Source organism: Pinus tabuliformis, chromosome 2_1 (genome assembly GCF_031772625.1).
Source record: "Pinus tabuliformis cultivar Carrire ecotype Pingquan chromosome 2_1, CPIR1, whole genome shotgun sequence".
Taxonomy (NCBI): domain Eukaryota; kingdom Viridiplantae; phylum Streptophyta; class Pinopsida; order Pinales; family Pinaceae; genus Pinus; species Pinus tabuliformis.
Genome location: NC_142299.1, coordinates 323,300,525 through 323,318,290, shown reverse-complemented (window position 1 = coordinate 323,318,290; position 17,766 = coordinate 323,300,525). Strand labels below are relative to the sequence as shown.

Here is a 17,766-nt window from a genome sequence, read left to right as displayed (position 1 = left end):
CTTCCATGCTTATAATTCTACTACTTCCATCCCCTCACTTGTTTTTTTTTGTTATTTTAATTCGGAGGGAACGAGGAACTAGTAGGGGAAGAATAATTGAAGGAATTGGAAGGAGAGAGATTGTGAACTGAGCCTGAGGGATGGTAAAGGATGGATAATCAATATATCCTTTCACCTAATTGGAATTGAAATCAAAACTATAAAATGTGGAGCAGTCGTATTTGCGAAGCTTAAGTTATCGGGCCTAGCATCGAGGGATATCCAGATTTGATGGAGTATAATGTTTGTCATGGTGTTTTGTATTAGAAAATCAACTTACCTGGAATAAGTTTAGTAATATATTTATTCGTAGCATTGTCTCTATGTTATAAATCCATTACAAAATCATATTTGCTAGAAATGAAATATAAATAAATTAAAGTTGGAGACAAGATTAACATTTACTTAATATTTACTTGGAGACAAGATTAAAATTCAAACTCTAAAATTGAAAGTAATTGAAAATTGAACATAACTCTTGATTCTAGGCTCTATCGCATTAGATATAATCAAAAACTTAAATTTAAAAATATTAAAAAAACACTAAAAAAAATAAATTTAATATATGAATTGTTATTTTCTTAATTACTGGAACCTAAATACAACTTCTTTAACTTAAAAATCCTATTGACATCCCCTGTTACCTTTTGGAACAATGGCTAGTTATAAAATTTTATTGCTAGATTGTTCCATAGATATTGAAATGGTAATTTGAATTGCTGGCCCACAACATACAGTTGTTGCTGCACGCATAGACCTCAATAGCATTCATGCGAGATATTGAAATGGTAATTTGAATTGCTGGCCCACAACATACAGTTGTTGCTGCATGCATAGACCTCACGACCCTTCTCCAAGTGAAATCCATGTGCCTCTTGTGCTTGGAACCCTCAATGGCAGGGATTTAATTTGTGGAAACTAAGGTCTAAGATTGAATTGTTTAAAACCTGGCCGATTTACCTAGTCCTCCAACCTCCTTCGACCTTCATTTGCATTTTGGGTTTCAGAGGTTTTGGCTCATTGGGTGTATGAGCTGTCGATTAGGAGTTTGTGGCTATCTTCCTTCTATTAGACTTGTACATTTCTAACAGGGAACCCCTGAACTTCTAGAGCTAGCTTTGTGGTGCTCGGGTATTTCTTTTAAAGTTACACTTCTAAATTGCTAACAAGGAACCCCTGAACTTCTAGCCCTAGCTTCGTGTTGCTCAGGTATTTATTTCAAAGTTTATTTGAGGTATTTAATTTGTCCTATTCATTTTCTTCCTGCTTTGATGTTCATAAAATTGCTATCGTATGCAGGTTTCATGGCAATAGGTTTTCAAATTGCAGACTTACTATAAGGGGCAGGGTTTTTCTTGAGCGAGGAACTTCAAAATCGAACTTAGGATTTTACAGTTTTTCTCATGTACTGCAAAGGTAAACTCTTTCCCCTTTGTTTCGTCGCTTTATGACTTTTAGAACTTTATTTAGCTTATTGATAAACCCGTGGTCATTTCCAGGTGGATACCACTCAGGTTACTTTCGTGTATGGTCTCTGCGAATTCTCTGATGAATAAATTTATTAGCTCTCTTCTTTTTAATTCCAAACGCTGGATTTTAATTATTCGTATTACCCTTTCTATGAAGAATGTACTCAAAACATTCACGTTGGAAAACAGAGAAATTCTCTCTCTGCCGTCAACGTCAATCACTATAGCTGCAAAGGTTTTTAAGCTTTTAAGTTCATTTTCATTGTCCTCATCATCTTTATTTATTACGCCGTAAGGCATTTGCATTTCCCTTTCGGGGATGTTTCCTGGAGGTATGCGAGCTAGGGCTTCATGAGACAGAGTCGGTCTGTTTACAAGTTCAGGTGTCCGGTCTTTGGCCTTGTTTCGTCTCAGGTCGGCTAGGTATGTGTTAATATATGATTTTATGTGTATTTTCGTGCCGCTAGTTTAGACGTTCTTCGCCACTTTCCAGTTATTTTAGCTGAAATCCAGAGAGTTCCAGTTTTTGTTGCGAGATCTGTTTTTTTCTTTCTTTGAAAACAGTGTCTGTGTATTCGGTGATGTTTTGGATTCAGGTAATTATCGTTTCAGACAATCAGATAAAATTCCATTTATTTACTCGAACTCGGTTTTTGTGACAATGTTCGTTAACTCTTTCCCTGTAGAAAGTTCAGTTTTTTCAATCATTAATTGTTCTGTATCTGTTTCTCATCTCTGTTAGAAATCTGGTGTCTTTTCATTCTTTCAGTAGCTTACATCTGCACAGTTTCGTCAGTGTCTGTACTTACATAAATATAAATTTGAGTTGGCCGTTGCCTGTTCTGTAACGCCCTTTTTTTCATTGTGAATATAAAATTTTCTTTAGGGCAATATTCAGATTTCTGGTAGGACTTTGATTTTACTTGGTTTGAATTTCATGTGCTATTTATTATTCTATGACTTTTGGTCAGTATTAATGGTATAGTTAGGGTTTGTTATATTCTCACGCTTTTGCGCATACTTGGTTTGTGATATGTGTACTTCTCAAACGTTTCAGTTCTATGAAGAATTTGGCTCAGGAATATTTTTGAAATTTGCCATCTCTATGTTCAATGTGCTTTCTTTACAGGTCTAAGGGTTCTTTTGAACTAATTGAGATAGTAATGTTCGTTTCATTGTGAGGACCATGTATTACAAAACGTAATGTCGGTGATGTACATTTATTAAGCTCCATGGTGTGGTTTGCCTCTCACAATTTTCATCTGTTTGATGGACAGTAGGTTCTAGGCTTTGAATATCTATTGAGGAGTGGTATTTGCAGTCTCTGCTCTAGCCAGGGAACGAAGGACTATTCAATCGGCGTGGGTGTTTAGAGGGAAAAAAAAAGTTATGGCTGAACTGGAGCATTTGCTGCTAGAAGCAGCTGGTCGAACATCTACCAATGATGGAAAGCAAAACCGAAATCCTGCGAAAGGTAGACTGGAAGATTCTGATTCAGATGATGGCAGTGACTCGAAATACATTGATGACGATGATTCAGATGATGCTGGGACAGCAAATAGGAAGGCTTCTGGGTCAAGAATGCCCCTGAAAAAGAGATTTGATTCTGGTGACAAGGATGATGATGACAGGGGTCGCCATGATGATTCCGATAGCGAATTATCCATAGGAAGTGATTTATACAAAGATGATGAAGATAGGGAGCAGCTTGGGAAAATGTCTGAACTGGACCGGGAGTTGATTTTGGCAGAACGAGCAGAAGCAAGGGATAATTATTTAATGCGTAAAAGGGCTCGCCAAAACGAGATTAGAAATCAACAACGGAAAGAAACAGGACCTCCATCTTCACGGATGCGCTCTTCTGTGAAATCGACAAGGTCTGTAAAAGAAAATGCTTTGAGTGAATTGGTAGCAAGGCGGCAGAAAGCACAGGATTCTGACATTCAGCGTAAGCGGAGAGATAATACTGGTTCATCTAAGGGGCGGGATTCGTCACCTAGTAGAAGAAAATCTCATGCGAGTCCGAGCCTTAGTTTGTCATCCTCTAGTGAAGGAGAAGGAAGTGGAAGCAGTGGCGAAGAATCAGATAGTGATGGTGATGGTCCCGGCTCTGCTGACACTCCCAGCTTTGAAGATATTAGAAGCATAACAATAAGGAGATCAAAACTTGCCAAGTGGTTTATGGAACCATTCTTTGAGAATATCATTGTGGGCTGCTTTGTGAGAATTGGGATAGGAATGTCCAGGTCAGGACAGAGTACTTACCGTCTTTGCATGGTAAAAAATGTTGATGCGACAGACCCTGATAAACAATACAAGTTTGAGAACCGCACCACATACAAGTATTTGAATTGTTTCTGGGGTAGCGAGAGCAGTGCAGCAAGATGGCAGATGGCCAGGGTGTCTGATTCACCTCCACTTGAGAAAGAGTTTTCAGATTGGGAACGGGAAGTAGAACGCAGTGGTGGTCGGATGATTAGTCGAGCAGAAGTTGAGGAAAAAATAAATGCGCTAAAAAAGATAAATCAATTTGTGTATTCTGCAGAAACTGTAAAACAAATGTTGCAGGAAAAGAAGTTGGCTTCCAAAAGGCCATCGAATGTGGCTGCTGAAAAGGACAGGGTTAGAAGAGAGATGGAGCTGGCGGAGAGCAGGCATGATTATTCAGAAGTTGAGAGAATTAAAGTGAGATTGAAGGAACTAGAAGTCCTTTCTCTTCAGAGCAAAAGCAAGGATGCAAAAGCCTTGATGCTAGCAGAAATGAATAAGAAAAACAAGGCTGAAAATTTCAAGAACGCTTCTGAGATCAAACCTCTAAACCTTAATCTTAAAGCAGGTGAAGCAGGGTATGATCCTTTCACTCGGCGTTGGACTCAATCTCAAAATTATTATGATACAAAGGCGAAGGTTGCTGAAGACAACACTGATGCGAACAAAGAGGCAGATGCAGCCAAAGTAGAGGAAGCCATAGCAATAGAAACTGCTGAGGATGATGGAAAGCTTGTCGACACTGATGCTCCTGTATCAGAAGATGCAAAGGTGTATTCTTTGCATGATTTTGAACTTCAAATTTCACTTGCTGGACTGCAGAAGTATGGGGGTGCTCAAGGGGCCCCTTTAGCTTTTATGGCTAGAAAGCAGAAGATTGAGTCAACTTGTGGAGTGCAAGTTCCTAGCAATGATGGAAGGAGGCATAGTCTGACATTAACTGTGAATGATTACAAGCGTAGAAGAGGCCTGCTGTGAAAATAAATAATGATATTTTCTCTGCTGGTTGGTTTCCCCATTCAATTTTTATATGAAAGATTCGGAAATTTCCTTTTGGGATTGCCAGAAACATATACAGAAAAGCCTTAAAGTGAACATTTTTGTAAATTGTTTCAAATTCTATATGTAGTGTGCCATTATAGGCACTTTAAAACACAACTGCAATAACCTAGTCAACCAAGGATTGTCTTTTAACAGTAGCAACATCATGGATTGTTGGCAGGCATGAAATCAACAATGTGTTAGAAATATAGGCTGTATTTTCTTGACATCTAAAGTTCAAGGGTGTTTTTTTGTCTCAACCATTCTGCTAAAAAATGGTATATAATGTTCCAAAAGGATTCCTTTCCTCTAAGTAACGCTATTCCACTGCAAGTTATCATGCAGTTGGTGAAACATGGCATTTTATGTTGTTTGAGATTGATGTTGAGTGATGCCTTTTTCTAAATTATTGTTGAAATATGTAGTGTTTTTCAGATTCATGTAATAAATGCTATGTTTTATTAATTTCTGTTGTTGTAGTATAGTTTGCTTAAATGCTTTTAGAGTTGTGGTTGTTTTGTTGTGCTTAGTTGTTTATTCTTGCTTTCGATTGATTGCAATTCTATCTAATAAGCAACTATCTTTTACATGGTAAAAAAGTTTGGCTGAATCGAGGAAAACATTCGAAAATCTGGAAGAACTTTGGTACAGCCAAATAATTCGGTTCAGTTGGGATTCGTATAGTCAATCTGTTGTTTGTCCAAAACTGAACCAAACCAAATCCAATTTTAACCCAAAAAAATCATCTTCCCAAGAAACCCTAAAGAATTCTTAAGAAAATGCATTTTAACTTTCAAGCCACCAATGAATATGTTATTTGCCCATTTCTTCTCCCTGTCCCACCAATGCCTGTCACTACTCCCTCATTTAGGAGCTAGCCATGGCCAATACCTGTCGCTACTCCCTCGTTTAGGAGCTAGCCATGGGAGATTTCAGGAGACTATGCTGCTGCTGATGCCTAGAGAGGTTTGTCTATTCTGTTCATGTGTGAAGTCTTGAGGAGACTGCATTTGTAGTTGGGACACTGTTGCCTGCACCTTAAAGGCCTGCTTAGACCTTCATAAACAAAGTTACACTCAAATGAAGCATGCCAACCGAGCCAACATACTAAATAAGTAGCTTCCACTAGGTATTTAGTCATATATTCTCTGTTTGCTATGTGCTTATTTATTTTTTATTTTTCAACTTGAAAGGGTGTACCTAATGTCTATGCATATCCTTCCCTTCTTACTTCCAGAACACCTAGAACAGGTTACATGACCTGCATTATCAAAAGTAGAATCACAACACACGCAAACAAATACATACGCCCACCAAGCACAAGAAAATAGTGTGATGGCTATCAACTTTTTTAAATCAAACTTGTAATAATCTCAATAATAAATCTAATGTTCTTTAGAGAAGACCTGCTACTCTAGTTTTTGCTGGGTTTCGTACAGTTTATGGTGTATGATAAGGAAATACATTTCTTGAAGGGATTGCATCAGAAGGCTTAACGGACCTTTGAGCATTTTTGTAGGGGTTTATGTTATCCAATCATTAGAATTTTTGAGAAAATTAGTCTGGACTATCCACATACCTATTTTTTTCAATAAATTTGAAGAAGTGCATGTTTTTGCTTTAATAATATGTATACTCCTGAATTTTCTGAACTGTAGTTTTGTGGGCCAATTGTTTTCTGTATTGTATGGTATCCTTTTGTGGGCCAATTGTTTTCTGTATTGTATGGTATCCACATTTGAATTCAGATTCTATCTTGATAACTATCATTTCTTAGCATGTTTTTATGAATATATTGCATTGTAAGTGTTCTTTCTCTTCTTACATTGGACAAGAGAATGCGGCTGTCTTTGACAATGTGAAGTTGTTGAAGATGCAAAAATTCCCTTGCTTTACTTGAGCCAATTTGACCTTCAATAGAAACGTTGCTGAACACAATGAGAAGTTTCATGTTTCTTTAGGGAGCATCCCGAAAGGCTTGTGTAATCCCTGCATTGTTTTGGTTGATGCCTTGCTGAGGAATCATTGAGACTCATCATGGTTTTGTGGTCCAATCAGAACCTATTCAATACTCACCTTCATTGACTATATTAGTCAGACACAAACCCTGTCAAAACTCTCAAGCCAGTAGGGCTCGGGCACAATGTTAGTTCTTCAATACGGGGATCAAAGTCTGTCATCAACATTACAATTGTCTTCACGCATCCTTTTTCTAAATGAATCTATATTACATGCGCTTGAAGAACTAGCTTTGAAGTCTCTATTCTCCGGCAATGTTCAGGTCTAAGTTCATGTAGGCAATTCTATGTTGAAATTATACTTGCATACTGGAATCTTATATTGGTGGAACTTGGAAGACCGTTACTCAAATGTCTGCCAAAAAGAGCACCCATTCTGACACACCACCTATGCAGAGGAAGAAGCCTCACAAGTGTTTGGGCTCCTTTTCTCTATCATGGCTGGGGAAGTAGCCAAGAGTAAATATCTCTGCAGGCATGAAGTCCAATAAAAATAATGTATAAGACATATTTGACAACCAACAATTGCATCTAAAATGCAAAATATGTTCCCGGCCTTTCAGAAAATGTGGAGTCCAGCAGAATGTGAGGCCAGCACTATCATCGAAATTCAAACCAGATATGAATCTTTCAGTCTTACGGTATTATGGGACAATAACATCACTGATATATGATATCAAGCTTTCAATCCTAAAATATAAGTGCTGGATGCTTCGCTGCAAAGCCTAAAAGCCTTCTTTCAAATGTAACAACTGGATGATGCACAGAAGTTGATGCTAATAGAAGTCCGTATGGAGCGACCAACCCTTAACATGGTGGTGGGCTCTTGTACAAGAAGCCTTCTTTCAAATATAACAACTGAATGATGCACAAAAGTTGATGCTAAAAGAAGTCAGTATGGAGCGACCAACCCTTAACATGGCGGTGGGCTCTTGTATGAGACTTAGTCAACTCAAATTCACCTCCTACACAAACTTTGATATGCTTCAAGCAAGAAATGCAAGATAGGTTATACCTGAAGGGGAAAGCAGGGGAAATCATGAAGCAATGGATTCACGTAAGGCAAGTACTTGGTCAAAGGCATCAAACAATATTTTTGATGGCTTCAAGTCCATGGTGATGAACTTGGAAGTTCCTCGACTCACTTCTCAGAAGACTCTCAACCAAAATATCCAAAGAAAAATGGACCTGCTTAGTATAAATGCTTTGGAGAATGCTTTACAAGTAGCTCTCGAGTTTGAGGCCAAAGCTTCAGAAGAAAATGTACTAAGCCTCCACCAACTAAAGCAAGGTTCTCGAAACCTTATCTTTTAGAACTGTCTCTATTAGTAACTCAGAGCAGCTTTTAAATCAGGGAAATGACAAAGGTAAGAAAAAGTATAGTAGTTATCATAAATATGCATGCATGATAACTACAGGGTATTGCTCAAAAATCTTGAATAACATAGAACCAGTGTTATGGGAACCAGACCAGAACTGGTGAAATCAGCCGGTTCGATCTTTTTGACACCCAAACGGGTCTGGTTTGAGGTCTGGAACCGGAAATGGCCAGTTTGGTATTGCACTGGCTGGTTAGGTACCAAACTGGCCAATTCTGCACAATTTGATTAAAGATGTTTCAAACGTAATTATTTTTTAGAAAAAAACAAGAATTTTTTATGCTATCAACTTTTTTAAATCAAACTTGTAACAATCTCAATAATAAATCTAATGTTCTTTAGAGAAGACCTGCTACTCTAGTTTTTGCTGGGTTTCGTACAGTTTATAGTGTATGATAAAAAATACATTTCTTGAAGGGATTGCATCAGAAGGCTCAACAGACCTTTGAGCATTTTTTAAGGGGTTTATCTTATCCAATCATTAAATTTTTTGATAAAATTAGTCTGGACTATCCACATACCTATTTTTTTTCAATAAATTTGAAGAAGTGCATGTTTTTGCTTTAATAATATGTATACTCCTGAATTTTCTGAACTGTAGTTTTGTGGGCCAATTGTTTTCTGTATTGTATGATATCCACATTTGAATTCAGATTCTATCCTGATAACTATCATTTCTTAGTATGTTTTTATGAATATATTGCATTGTAAGTGTTCTTTCTCTTCTTACATTGAAGAAGAGAATACGGCTGTCTTTGACAATGTGAAGTTGTTGAAGATGCAAAAATTCCCTTGCTTTACATGAGCCAACTTGACCTTCAATAGAAATGTTGCTGAACACAATGAGAAGTTTCATGTTTCTTTAGAGAGCATCCCGAAAGGCTTGTGTAATCCCTGCATTGTTTTGGTTGATGCCTTGCTGAGGAATCATTGAGACTCATCATGGTTTTGTGGTCCAATCAGAACCTGTTCAATACTCACCTTCATTGACTATATTAGTCAGACACAAACCCTGTCAAAACTCTCAAGCCAGTAGGGCTCGGGCACAATGTTAGTTCCTCAATACGGTGATCAAAGTCTGTCATCAACATTACAATTGTCTTCACGCATCCTTTTTCTAAATGAATCTATATTACATGCGCTTGAAGAACTAGCTTTGAAGTCTCTATTCTCCGGCAATGTTCAGGTCTAAGTTCATGTAGGCAATTCTATGTTGAAATTATACTTGCATACTGGAATCTTATATTGGTGGAACTTGGAAGACCGTTACTCAAATGTCTGCCAAAAAGAGCACCCATTCTGACACACCACCTATGCAGAGGAAGAAGCCTCACAAGTGTTTGGGCTCCTTTTCTCTATCATGGCTGGGGAAGTAGCCAAGAGTAAATATCTCTGCAGGCATGAAGTCCAATAAAAATAATGTATAAGACATATTTGACAACCAACAATTGCATCTAAAATGCAAAATATGTTCCCGGCCTTTCAGAAAATGTGGAGTCCAGCAGAATGTGAGGCCAGCACTATCATCGAAATTCAAACCAGATATGAATCTTTCAGTCTTACGGTATTATGGGACAATAACATCACTGATATATGATATCAAGCTTTCAATCCTAAAATATAAGTGCTGGATGCTTCGCTGCAAAGCCTAAAAGCCTTCTTTCAAATGTAACAACTGGATGATGCACAGAAGTTGATGCTAATAGAAGTCCGTATGGAGCGACCAACCCTTAACATGGTGGTGGGCTCTTGTACAAGAAGCCTTCTTTCAAATATAACAACTGAATGATGCACAAAAGTTGATGCTAAAAGAAGTCAGTATGGAGCGACCAACCCTTAACATGGCGGTGGGCTCTTGTATGAGACTTAGTCAACTCAAATTCACCTCCTACACAAACTTTGATATGCTTCAAGCAAGAAATGCAAGATAGGTTATACCTGAAGGGGAAAGCAGGGGAAATCATGAAGCAATGGATTCACGTAAGGCAAGTACTTGGTCAAAGGCATCAAACAATATTTTTGATGGCTTCAAGTCCATGGTGATGAACTTGGAAGTTCCTCGACTCACTTCTCAGAAGACTCTCAACCAAAATATCCAAAGAAAAATGGACCTGCTTAGTATAAATGCTTTGGAGAATGCTTTACAAGTAGCTCTCGAGTTTGAGGCCAAAGCTTCAGAAGAAAATGTACTAAGCCTCCACCAACTAAAGCAAGGTTCTCGAAACCTTATCTTTTAGAACTGTCTCTATTAGTAACTCAGAGCAGCTTTTAAATCAGGGAAATGACAAAGGTAAGAAAAAGTATAGTAGTTATCATAAATATGCATGCATGATAACTACAGGGTATTGCTCAAAAATCTTGAATAACATAGAACCAGTGTTATGGGAACCAGACCAGAACTGGTGAAATCAGCCGGTTCGATCTTTTTGACACCCAAACGGGTCTGGTTTGAGGTCTGGAACCGGAAATGGCCAGTTTGGTATTGCACTGGCTGGTTAGGTACCAAACTGGCCAATTCTGCACAATTTGATTAAAGATGTTTCAAACGTAATTATTTTTTAGAAAAAAACAAGAATTTTTTATGCTATCAACTTTTTTAAATCAAACTTGTAACAATCTCAATAATAAATCTAATGTTCTTTAGAGAAGACCTGCTACTCTAGTTTTTGCTGGGTTTCGTACAGTTTATAGTGTATGATAAAAAATACATTTCTTGAAGGGATTGCATCAGAAGGCTCAACAGACCTTTGAGCATTTTTCTAGGGGTTTATGTTATCCAATCATTAAATTTTTTGATAAAATTAGTCTGGACTATCCACATACCTATTTTTTTTCAATAAATTTGAAGAAGTGCATGTTTTTGCTTTAATAATATGTATACTCCTGAATTTTCTGAACTGTAGTTTTGTGGGCCAATTGTTTTCTGTATTGTATGGTATCCACATTTGAATTCAGATTCTATCTTGATAACTATCATTTCTTAGTATGTTTTTATGAATATATTGCATTGTAAGTGTTCTTTCTCTTCTTACATTGGACAAGAGAATACGGCTGTCTTTGACAATGTGAAGTTGTTGAAGATGCAAAAATTCCCTTGCTTTACATGAGCCAACTTGACCTTCAATAGAAATGTTGCTGAACACAATGAGAAGTTTCATGTTTCTTTAGAGAGCATCCCGAAAGGCTTGTGTAATTCCTGCATTGTTTTGGTTGATGCCTTGCTGAGGAATCATTGAGACTCATCATGGTTTTGTGGTCCAATCAGAACCTATTCAATACTCACCTTCATTGACTATATTAGTCAGACACAAACCCTGTCAAAACTCTCAAGCCAGTAGGGCTCGGGCACAATGTTAGTTCCTCAATACGGTGATCAAAGTCTGTCATCAACATTACAATTGTCTTCACGCATCCTTTTTCTAAATGAATCTATATTACATGCGCTTGAAGAACTAGCTTTGAAGTCTCTATTCTCCGGCAATGTTCAGGTCTAAGTTCATGTAGGCAATTCTATGTTGAAATTATACTTGCATACTGGAATCTTATATTGGTGGAACTTGGAAGACCGTTACTCAAATGTCTGCCAAAAAGAGCACCCATTCTGACACACCACCTATGCAGAGGAAGAAGCCTCACAAGTGTTTGGGCTCCTTTTCTCTATCATGGCTGGGGAAGTAGCCAAGAGTAAATATCTCTGCAGGCATGAAGTCCAATAAAAATAATGTATAAGACATATTTGACAACCAACAATTGCATCTAAAATGCAAAATATGTTCCCAGCCTTTCAGAAAATGTGGAGTCTAGCAGAATGTGAGGCCAGCACTATCATCGAAATTCAAACCAGATATGAATCTTTCAGTCTTACGGTATTATGGGACAATAAAATCACTGATATATGAATTATATATCAAGCTTTCAATCCTAAAATATAAGTGCTGGATGCTTCACTGCAAACTGATATATGAACTATATATCAAGCTTTCAATCCTAAAATATAAGTGCTGGATGCTTCACTGCAAAGCCTAGAAGCCTTCTTTCAAATGTAACAACTGGAGGATGCACAGAAGTTGATGCTAATAGAAGTCCGTATGGAGTGACCAACCCTTAACATGGTGGTGGGCTCTTGTACGAGAAGCCTTCTTTCAAATATAACAACTGAATGATGCACACAAATTGATGCTAAAAGAAGTTAGTATGGAGCGACCAACCCTTAATATGGCGGTGGGCTCTTGTACGAGACTTAGTCAACTCAAATTCACCTCCTACACAAACTTTGATATGCTTCAAACAAGAAATGCAAGATAGGTTATACCTGAAGGGGAAAGCAGAGGAAATCATGAAGCAACGGATTCACGTAAGGCAAGTACCTGGCCAAAGGCATCAAACAATATTTTTGATGGCTTCAAGTCCATGGTGATGAACTTGGAAGTTCCTCGACTCACTTCTCAGAGAACTCTCAACCAAAATATCCAAAGAAAAATGGACCTGCTTAGTATAAATGCTTTGGAGAATGCTTTACAAGTAGCTCTCGAGTTTGAGGCCAAAGCTTCAGAAGAAAATGTACTAAGCCTCCACCAACTAAAGCAAGGTTCTCGAAGCCTTATCTTTTAGAACTGTCTCTATTAGTAACTCAGAGCAGCCTTTAAATCAGGGAAATGACAAAGGTAAGAAAAAGTATAGTAGTTATCATAAATATGCATGCATGATAACTACAGGGTATTTCTCAAAAATCTTGAATAACATAGAACCAGTGTTATTGGAACCAGACCGGCACTGGTGAAATCAGCCGGTTTGATCTTTTTGACACCCAAACGGGTCTGGTTCGAGGTCTGGAACCGGAAATGGCTAGTTTGGTATTGCACTGGCTGGTTAGGTACCAAACTGGCCAATTCTGCACAATTTGATTAAAGATGTTCCAAATGTAATTATTTTTTAGAAAAAAACAAGAATTTTTGAGTGGGGTAGCCTAATATTCAAGCCTATGGCTTTAGTATTGCTTATTCAATTCAAAACATTACCATGAAATGATTTTGGATGTATGAGAGTAGTTCTGACCTCATTGAATTTCATATGGAGAAAGTAAAATTTTAGATCTCACTCAAAATTTAGTAGACTTGACAACCTTTTTCAGGTTTTCAAGATTGTGGGGATTGCCACATTTCCGTTGGATTTTGTTATGTATGAGGGTATGAACTAGTAATTAATCAAGAACACTAAGCTCTCTATGTACCTTAATGTTAGTGACATTGATTGATGAACTCTTCTCTCAAAACCCTACTAAAAATGTACCCATCACTAAAACAAAATCTTGACTTGAGATGCTACTTTTTTTTCTATCTTATTTTAATGCTTAGAGGGTGATATTGATGATGGAGATCCTAATATAGACAATGATTTTGATTATATGTAGGTATTTGTTGTAACATGATTTTTTTTTTTTTTTTGATGCTAACGGTCATCTGGACCCTGTTTGTTGATGTTTTTTCGGTTTAGAGATGGATTGTACTACCCTGTTTGTTGATGTTTTTTCGGTTTAGAGATGGATTGTACTTGATGCTATTTTTGTTATTTGCTTCTATAGGACCTAGATAATGCAAGGGCCACACAATTTCCACTGAAGCATCCACTTGGGTTAGCCTCTATGTTTTGGATGATTACACAATAGATAAAATTGGCCAGCACTTATCAAAAATTCCATCCAGCCAGATAGTCGATGCTCAATCCTACTTTATATTTTCTAAGCACAACCAATAACTCCACGAGGATAACATGATCCCTATTTAGCAAATACACTGGCTGCCCGCTCAAATGGCTGGTACCTATAATCATAGCCCTGTATGGATAAAAACTGATGACTACGAGTTACGTTGGCTCTATACATTGATGACAGTTTCTTTAGCTTTGCCAACAATCATTGTACTCTAGTATAGACTAAATGGACACTGGAATTTCCATTATCCAGAAGATGGAATCTTACCCAAGGCATTCACAAAAGTTGTTGCCAACCCACAACTGGTTGAAAATAATCTCCATCATCATAACAAACTTTATGCCCATAATATGCACAAATGGTAACACATGATACATCTCCCAAACCAACGGAGTCCAACTAAAGTCTAATCCGAGATCCTCCATTCTCAACACTTTATACATAAAAAAACTTGTCTGTAATCGGCCTCTCTTTGCACTTTTTGGGGCAATTGCTAGTTATATTAAGTTACTTGAAAAATCGGTCTCCTACAATGTATTTTAGGTATCAGAGGAGGGAAACAGTTATTTCCATTGATTGAGGAATCATTTAGGCAATTTCAGTCTTGTAGAAAAGATTTGTGTTGGTTCAGCCTGAGCGTTTCTTTTGCAACATAAGGTGCAAATGCTAGTTTATTTATTTTTTCTCAGTTTTTTTTTTTTTTTTAAATTTAGAACCCTCACATGTAGAAGAGAGGGAATTCATTCCTACTAACATTAACCACTTCTTGTTGGCAGAAGCAGAACAACGCGGTAACTCTTCCTTTATCAGGTAATAAGTGGTATCAGGCTTTGCAGGTGTGAATTGTGAAGTGTTCACTGGCATTCTGGAGGTTTCCACTAGTCGCGAAGATTGACTCAGTCTTTTCTTTGGCCTACAGACCAGCCTTCTCCCAAAATTCTTCTTTTCTCTTTAGTTACAAGGGGACATGACGTATATGTTCAACTAGGGTATCCAACCCAATATCGAGTTTCTTAATTTTGTCTTGTTTGATACAAAAATATGGTCATGGCTTGGATTTTCATAACCACATTTCAGCCCTGGCCGTGGATGTAATATATTGTATTACTCTTTTGGATTGATGCACCGTATAAGCATCCAATGTTTTCGTCTAAGTCCTCTTCGAGTATATGAAAATCGTTGATGTAAAGTATGGTTGGACTCATGTATAAATTTCTTTCCTAAATTAAAGACTGGTTATTATGTCGATTTTGAATTTACTTTCTATGACTGGCCTCCTATTTTGTGGTTCTACTTTCTACATATTCTTTGCCTTTTCTTTGGGAATTGTATGAGTTATATAGATTATAATGCTGGCATACCCAATTGTTCTGTGAATACAAGCAATTTATATTATCAGATTTTTTTTCCTATTCTGAGTTGACCCTTTTCATAACAGTAGGTTACTGTGTAGCTCCTTTCATGTTTTAGAAATCCCTTATTGGGGGAAAGGAAGTATGTTTTTAATTTAACGCATTTAAGAGTCGTGTAAGCCTTTCAACGCATTTTAGAGTTGTGTAAGCCTTTCAAGGTTTCTTTCCCTTTATGATCAAATGGATTGGTAGTACATCCAATATATAAACCTATTATTGTTATGAAGCATCCCTTATTCAAAACTTATTGTTTTTGCTGTTTGTTCGAATTCATTCAGTAAATATTCCCCAGAGGGCTGCACCAAGTCCGAGCGATATCTATTCTGCCAAATTGACCTGATATTTGTACCTGGGCTAAGGCAGAGCACAATAAGAGTGGGCAACTTAAACCTTGTTCAATTTCATGAGTGAACCAACACTGAAGTGGCAAAACATATGACCATTTTTGGGGGATTCGGGAAATATTGTCGGGGGGACAAAAATAAGTCTTGGATTGTTAGTGAGTGAACTCATTTTAGTGCTCTAGATGTTTTTTCTCCTTTTTGGGGGCCTACAACCCTTCATAACATAATGAACCTCAGTGGAAATTTCAGGGGAGCCAATTTAGGGCCCTGTAGCCACACTGGGTTAATTTGGTGACTACATTCTTTTTAGAAAACATCTGTGACTGCTTGTGTCAATTTCAAAGAGTTTGATTTGCATGGAAATATACAAAATTTGTATTGTCCAAACATCTTCATCCTAGTGTTTTGAATACAACTCGTCAAACTACTAACAATTTTAAGGTTCACAAAAATCAAACCACTCCAGGTTCCTTAGCAAGCCTGGCATAGTGGTTTTCTTTGTTTACATGTATTTCGATGATTTGGCAGACATTTATGTTTGACTGGTTGTGAGGTGTTAATTGTTTTGGATGTGGATTAGGATTAAGTAGCATTTCGTGGAAATGCAATGGTATGCTGGATTGTATTGCAGATATTTGTTTGTTATGGCTTAGTTTGGTATTGAATTTGTGTATCTTTGGATCTCAAAATCTAAAGCTATCTCATTTTATGATTGTATTATAAATAATGATTGGAAAACTTCAGTCACCTTTTTCTTATGCATGTCGTGACGGGGTGCCAGTTGGTATTTTGTTGTGATCCATGACTCATATAATGTGCTAAGCAGGGTTTTTTTAGCATGATAAATCTGTGTTTGACACATACAAGGATTGCTATTTTGTTTTGACTATTTTAATTGTCCTCTGGAAGGAACTCGCAAAAGAAGAATGGAGATCAATATAGGAAGACCAACTCTAAAATCCAAAGCAGAGAGCTAATTTTAGATATGCGGGTAAGACATCATCTTGGATTGACAGGATGTGCCAGCAGAACTGTTCTACTTCCAGTTGATCAATTTTCTAGCTTTCTAGATGTACTTATCATACATCGGTGAAGAGAGACTCTGTAACCAAGAAAAGCAGCATCAAATTCAGACCTTTTATGTTGGTTCTCGTCCTGTTTATACTTACCCTATTGCACTATATGCTTGTAGATATGTAAGTTAATAACTAAGGATACTTTGAAATTTATTTCAAAGTACGAGTTTAGTGAACGTTATGTACTAAATCTTATTGTGTCCATTATATTTAGAGATATCTTAGGCTAAGGATGTGTTGACACTTTAGCCTTTACATGAATGCTTATCATCCAAAGATCATATTGTAGCTACACTTTCTTTGTATCATAAATATGTGATTTCACTAAGATCAATAATTTTCGTAGTGGAGAAATGACAATGCCTTTGGGGCTGTATAACCTGAATTTTAGCAATTACCTTTGCTAATTTGATATGTTAGGCCTTATGACATCTAAACCAATTCTTTTTTTTTGGTCAAGTAAGAGTGGTGCCTTCAATTAACCTCAAAAATAAGATTACATATGGTACAACGTCTTTACAAGTGTAAAGACTAGCAAAAGACATACCCATTGATGAAAACAAGCAACAGGGTCAACAATACCCCAAACATCACACATAAAAAAAGAAAGAATACTCTTCCTCCTAACCCGGCTTATCGCACCTCGCATTGACTGCAAGCCGCCAACACCTGAGATTGCAAAATGTGAGAGTCCATTGCAACCTCGCAAACCTCGACACATATTGGCTTAACGCACATCTCGGCTTATCACACATTTCGACTTATCACACATCGTAGTGAGTGCACGCCGCCAACCCTCGAAACTGCGGAATGCGGGAGTAAAGCTCTGTCATTCAATCAAACTATTGATTTGACGGTCCACAGTTTATCACATCCCTGCAAACCTTGGCACATCACAATATCACAAAACTGAGTTTATCGTTGGCCATACACTTTTACCAAAAGACAAAATGCGATTGAAACTTCACCGTCACCTGGTTCTTGATCAGAGGGTTGACGCAGCATTGCTT

General features: G+C 37.4%; 1 pseudogene across 9 annotated transcripts; it reads left to right on the top strand.

Moving 5' to 3' along the window:
* The first annotated feature begins 738 nt into the window (after positions 1 to 738).
* Positions 739 to 17,008, top strand: LOC149200149 (protein RTF1 homolog pseudogene; annotated as a pseudogene). Of its 9 annotated transcripts, none has more exons than XR_016253804.1 (4): positions 787 to 1,248; positions 1,339 to 1,455; positions 2,786 to 4,781; positions 16,590 to 16,812. The product of XR_016253804.1 is annotated as a protein RTF1 homolog pseudogene, transcript variant X4 (transcript). The 9 variants fall into 9 exon arrangements; XR_016253805.1 differs by lacking the exon at positions 16,590 to 16,812 and adding an exon at positions 14,707 to 14,921; XR_016253803.1 differs by lacking the exon at positions 16,590 to 16,812 and adding an exon at positions 14,701 to 14,921 and having other exon boundaries at positions 788 to 1,248.
* The last annotated feature ends 758 nt before the right edge of the window (positions 17,009 to 17,766 follow it).